Genomic DNA, 6,683 nt, shown 5'->3' on the forward strand with positions numbered 1-6,683 from the left:
GGAACACTGTGATTCTCACAGTTCTGACGTGGCACAACATCCACGTCATCCACTTAATGACTCAGCTGCCACGTCATTAAGTGAATATTAAAAAAATAAAAAAAATAACGCCTTCTCCTCCTCTCCCTGTTAAGTGAAACATTAAAATAGAAATTTCCAATCTCTTCTTGATCTCCTTAAAGATTCATCGATTTCTTGAAAAAATCGAATCAAATTTCCTTTTCAATCTCGCCTCATATTCTTCAGATTTCGCGCACTTTTTTTGTGCCCTAATTCTCTGACTTTTCTGTAAAAGGAGGGGTTTGAGGTCGAGTTCAAAGAATTATAAGGGTTTTAGGGTTTCTTTGATGGATTCGGAGGATGATATGCTCGATGCGAACGATGTGGAGTCTCTTGATGATTTCTATAGTGGTGAGACAGCCATGGAGAGCGATTATGGTGATGGAGATTACAAGTTCATCGACAATGATTGATTCAGACGGTAGTACATTATATCGGCAGCAGGTGAGTTTCTAGCAGTGCTGAAATTTTGGCCTTTTTTAGAATTTTGTGGTGGTTGTGCTTTTGTTTCGCTTTCTTGGAATGATTGAGCTTGGTTTTTTATGATTAAAGTTTGTTGAATGTAGAAATGGTTGAACTTTTTGGTCAATTGTGTAGTTGATAGCTTTCAAACACACCCTGTTGTACTTTCCTGCCAAATTTCCGCCAAAATTTTAAAATTCCAGTGAAATTTTACAAAAACAACTAACGGTATGAAAATATCAATTAATGGCCTAAATTGAAGGCAAGAACATTTTGCCACTTTTTTTTATATATTAATATTAATTTATTAATGAAAAATTGAAAATAAAAATTTAATAGAAAGACTGTCGTATGCATCCCTCATCGCTTCTTCAATCTATAAGTAATCCATCCACAACAAGCATACATGACAGTTACTACAAACTGAATTAGGAACTCAAATTGGTAGTCTAAATTGCACTCCTAAAAACATAACAAAACTGAGTGATAAATTTGAGTACCATACCTTAAATGAAGTTGAAATTTTAGAAAGTTCGTCATTTCAGCTCCTGATTTTCTTCTCATATATATATATATATAGCTGAAATCTAAATCTAATTGTGAATTTGAGATCATCTCAATAGTTCAATTAACTTACAATGCATAAAGAGCACGAGAGAAAAAATATTTATGGGGTATCTAGTTCTTAAAATGTAATAAAGTATTTGAGAATGGAATCTAGACCGTATCAGATTTCTTAGAACATACAAGAAGCGAGACTTTATGCGATTCTTTGAATTGGACCTTATGTTTGTGCCGAATGGAATTATGGCTATTTTATTTTGCAACTTAAATCAACAAAGAACTTCAATGCCTATGCAAATAACTGAAAATAAGAAAATTTTACACTTTAGTTAATTAAAGAATATAATTGTGACAATGATATTATGGTAGTTTGAGTGAGACTGAGCTTGTAAAGGTTATCTATTGCTTCAACTACTTTGTTTCCCTTCTCTTTCAAATATCTGAGGACTTATTTTTTAACAGATTGAAAATGAATTTGGTAATATCATGGGACCTTAAGGAGAAGCAGGTAAATTATATATGCAGTGGTGTGCAGAAATGGCAGTAGCCCAAAACATTGGTGTGCCATGGATCATGTGAATGCAAGACGATGCACCGCTGACAATGGTATTCTTCTTTACAACATCTCTCTCTCTCTCTCTCTTACATTTTATGGTTTACTAAATACCTTGTTATATATATAAAACTTGTTATTAGTGGAATTCTAACCATATTTTAATTTTTTTTCATTATGCTTCTTTTTCTGTTTTGACAGTTTTTTAAGCTTCTTTCATCCATTATTTTCTTGTTGTTCGACCATTGAAGTTGATGCAGACCAATCAGATTTGAGATTCTGCTTCACAATTATTTCACCATCAAAGAACAACACTTTGGAGGTATGATTTTGAAGGTCATCATGAATGCATTAATTCGATTATTTCCTTGATTTGATATGTAACATAAATTCATTGTATAGAATCCCTCCAAATACTCATTGGATTGTGAATCAATCTTTTTTGGAATAAATCTTTTTGATTTTTACTAAAATTTTCATCTATCAAAAGAAAAAAATATCCTGTAGTATATTTGAGTATTTGCTTTATTGACACAGGAAGGGTACCAAAATGAAGCTTCCATTGGGAAAAGGACTACTTGGGGGTCCTGAAAAAGAGATATTAGAGTAAAAGCTGCTACAAGGTAGGCTGCTGCAACGCTGGCTATGGTGCATGGAGCTGTGATAGGACCTCAAAGAGTGAGGGGACCAAAAAGAAGTGAAGTGAGAGCCATTGTAGAATGGGCCACTTTGGATGTCAATGGAAGCTGGGACTTGGGGGAAGAACTACAGTGGCCCAAGAAGGGTATCATAGAGAAAGCCGCCACGAGGAAAAGGACCACATGGGGGCCCAGAAAGAAGGGTTTGTGGGCTTAGATAAATGCCGAAACACGTGTGTTACAGCTTAGAGATAAGGGCTTAACTTTCGACAACATTATCAACTAGGTGCTTTTAGTGTATTGGTTATGTTCATATTGGTTAGAGACCCCCTCCCCACTTTCCTTTAACTATAGAGTACAAGATAATTTTCTCTATAAATTGCCCTCTCCATTGTCCAAATTAATCCAATACCTTTTGGATGCATTTTTTCTTCTTCTTCTTAGGTGGCTGATTTTTGTGTACTTGAGATGTGCCCAAAACTGTTGGGTTAGTGTGCATCAACCCTAGTGTGAGGTAGTGAGTTCAACAAAAGAAAAACCAAAGTTGCCAGGTTTTCTTTCAAGAAAGATGGTAAAAATCATGATTCAAGGTTTCATCCCGTGTTGGACTGTTTCAGTAGAACATTTTGATTTTGTCCTAGTTTGGAATGAAACATTGATCCCAAAGTACTGAATGTTTCGGATTATTTTGATGTTTTGGTAAATACCATTTTGATTTTTTTTTTCCTAATTGAAATATTATCTTGATATGAGATTTTAAACCTAGGTAAATATCAAATCATTAAGATCTAATTAACCTCTCTAAAGTATCATGGGTTTATTAGGAACATTGTTAATTTCATCATATAAACCACTACTTTTAAAGAATCATTTCCCCCTCTCTAAAGTCTTCAATCATTTCCCCCCATGCCTGTTCAAACTCTTCTACTTTTAAAGAATCATGCACCACCATTTTCAACTTTCTAACAATTGCTTCGCGTTCTTTGAAACTACCCAATTTCTCAGGAACCTTCTTCATTATATGCCATAAGCACAAACGATGTTGAGCCCTAGGGAATATCTCAGATACGGCTCCTTGAATAGATTTGCATTGGTCAGTGATAATTGCATTAGGTGGTTGGTTTGACATGCATGATAACCAAGCTGTAAAAAGCCATACATAACTCTCTATTGATTCACTTGAAAGCAAGCCACACCCCAATAATACGGATTGTCCATGATGATTAACTCCAACAAAAGGTGCAAACGGCATGTCATATTTATTTGTTAAATACGTTGTGTCAAATGAAATGACATCACCAAAATATTGATAAGATGCCCTAGATCTTGCATCGGCCCAAAATACATGCTTTAAACGTCCTTCACCATCAATGTCCATCAAATGGTAAAAGTTTGAATTCTGTTTTTGCATGCGCATAAAATATTGGTGTATCGCTTCAGCATCACCTTCACCAAGCCTCAGACGTCTTGCACTTTCAACATAATTTCTAGCTTCTTTTTCACCAAATGACAAATTTTCAATGCCTCCCGCTCGAGCAGCAAATGAAAGAAATGATTTGCATACGGGTATCCCAACGCTATCATTCAATTCAAGTTGTTTTTTCACCCGTTCATTCAATCTTTTGTTACTCTTATAAAATCTTGATTTTGTTGGACTAACCATATGATTATGTTCGAGAATCACCTTTGATAAATACCACATACCATCTATATCTCTTCTTGCATTAACTCTAGCTTTACATCCAATTCTTGATGATATTTTTGTTGAATTTGCTTCCAAATCCCGATGACCATCTGCATCTCGTTTTACATTAACTTTACCTTCCTTAACACATGTGAAGAGACATTTTGTTACTTCTCCTTCTTCACGCCAAGTGCTTCTAATTTTGGTACCAAATCCTATTTTTCGAGCATAGATATTATAAAAGACATAAGCATCTTTCATTGAATTGAACTTCATTCCGGTTTTCGGTGTTACATCATCTCCATCCATTCCTTCTTTCGGTGGACTCTCTTCTACCTCACCCAATTCTTTTTCTTTTCCCTTATCTTTTGACGATAACCCTTCAATGACTATACGATCTTCCATATCCTATATTTCAAAAAAAACATTAAATAAAAAAATTAATTCAAAACAATATTTAGTCAAAATTGAACTTCAATGACTATACGATCTTTTCCTTTCATCTTCTATTTGAAAAAAATAAAATAGTTAAATAGAAAATAAAATACCTTTAGAACTTTCTAAACTATTTGGTCAAAATTTCAATAAAATTAAAATCAACCATATTCAGTCAAAATTCAATAAAATTAAAACCAACCCTGAATTAAAAAAGAAAAAAAAATGAAGATGAGAGAAAACATATCAAACATACCAAGAGATGAGATTTGCTAAAAAAAAATTAATTTTTAATGGATATAATCATGCTATTTTACTTTTTTATACACTTTAAGGAAAATCCATTGAAAGATCAAGACAAGTTTCGCATAAAAGCCCAATCATGGCTTCTCATGGAAAGACAAGGTGGGACAAATATGGGTTTTTTTTTCTTTCTTTCAAGAAGATCCAATTTTCCAAAAAAACAAAAAAGAAAAAAAGAGAACCTATTTATAATCTAAATCCCTGCTTTTTTTTGTTTTTTGTTTTTTTTTGTTTTTGGAGAGTCTCAAAACAGGGGAAAAGGTAGGGGTGGGGAGGAAAACTGCAAAAGAAAAGATAGAAAAGCAAATTAAGAGAAAACCCATTAATCCAGGGGTTTGTTTGCGGACAAGGAATTGGATTTATGTGGAAATCAGAAGTATGAATCCTAAAAAATTCGAATTCCTAACAATTGAAAGTCCAGTCGTTGAAATTCACTTGGAAATTACAACTATTATCCATAGTTACCCTAAATCGATCGGCTTAAAAATTTATAAGAGTCTGAAATTAGCTCGAGAGATATATTAGGAGAAGATTTCAAAGAGTTGTAGAAAATTTGATCTTGGAGGGCTAACTACTTCCATAAAACCCCTCAAAAATAGAACAAATTTACAGATTTAATTTCAATTACATAGAAATTTGTTGCAATTGATACAGAAACAATAACACAGAGAGAGAGAGGAGGAGAGAGATTACCAGAGAATATGGGAGAGACCAACGACGACGACGGCCGTGTAAAAGAAAGTCGAGAGAGAGAGCGATGGATTTTAACTTTTAATCGAAAGAAGCAATAGTTTTTAACAACTTTAATGGTTTTTTCTGCAATTTTGTTTAAGTTTCAGTCTTTTAGAACAAGAAAACATCAACATATGTTAATGGATTAATGCTGAGAGAAGAAGAGAAGACGTTTGGTTTTCTATTTCTTTTTTTTTTTTAAATAATAAAAAAAAAATTATTAAAGGAAATCAAGAAATCGATGAATCTTTAAGGATATCCAGAAGAAATAGGAAATTTCTATTTTAATGTTTCACGTAACAGGGAGAGGAGGAGAAGGCGTTATTTTTTTATTTTTTTAATATTCACTTAATGACGTGGCAGCTGAGTCATTAAGTGGATGACGTGGATGTTGTGCCACGTCAGAACTGTGAGAATCACAGTGTTCCGCCTGTGTCACCCCAGCATTACTCAAAAATCTATGGCTTCATGTTCATGCCACGTTAGTCGGATATCAACGAGGGCAAACATTTTTGTTAGAAAATCAGCACTCCAAACAAAATGATTGTGAGTCCCACATAATTCTCAAGAAGTCTTCAAAATGAGTGTTGATAGTCCAATTAGAAAGTCTTGACTCAGTCAATACTCAAGTTGATGTGGTACGGACATCAAACTATAGATCATTTCCTCAAGATACACAACTACACATCTTTTATAATGATTACATTTATGTATCTCGAGGAAAATGATTTATGAGTCATTTATGTCACTTCCCTTCTCGTGCCGGTGTGGTACTTGTCAAAATCATTCCGATATTCAAGTTAGAGAGGCAGACGAATAGTTTAAAAAACTGGTTAGATTTCTAATCCACCAAAAGATCATTTCTTATGTGCTCATTGTGTTATTTATGGATCCTTTCTACGAATCAAGATTTCCCCATCTTTCGAGTGGTAATCTTGGAAAATCTCCTGATTCTGTGGATCCACAAACGTAAAAATGATCTTCTGGATTGGTTGTATTATACTATAGAGATCTTTTCCGAGATATTTAGGATTGACATGTGCATATTGGGATTATTGTTATTCTATGATTAAATTTGTTCTGTTTAGCATACTAGATTTCATTCAGTGTTGTATTGCCCTTCTAACTAGACTAGGGAAATCTCTGCTTTGACCTACCCTACTGAAGGATAACGCTCATATGATGATCTACGCATGATACCACTTAACCAACTGGATACTTGTACGACTCAGATAATTACACAGTTATTTCC

General features: G+C 33.9%; 1 long non-coding RNA gene and 1 pseudogene across 1 annotated transcript; one reads left to right on the plus strand and one right to left on the minus strand.

Moving 5' to 3' along the window:
- Nucleotides 1–117: 117 nt before the first annotated feature.
- On the plus strand, nt 118–2,442 carry LOC147400375 (uncharacterized). Its single transcript, XR_015179315.1, has 4 exons — nt 118–504; nt 1,549–1,692; nt 1,841–1,961; nt 2,177–2,442. It is a non-coding gene; the product is annotated as an uncharacterized LOC147400375 (long non-coding RNA).
- Nucleotides 2,443–3,136: 694 nt separating this feature from the next.
- On the minus strand, nt 3,137–4,366 carry LOC147400376 (protein FAR1-RELATED SEQUENCE 8 pseudogene; annotated as a pseudogene).
- Between the last annotated feature and the right edge of the window lie 2,317 nt (nt 4,367–6,683).

Source organism: Akebia trifoliata, chromosome 6 (assembly GCF_017979445.1).
Source record: "Akebia trifoliata isolate Shusen 1 chromosome 6, ASM1797944v1, whole genome shotgun sequence".
Classification (NCBI taxonomy): Eukaryota; Viridiplantae; Streptophyta; class Magnoliopsida; order Ranunculales; family Lardizabalaceae; genus Akebia; species Akebia trifoliata.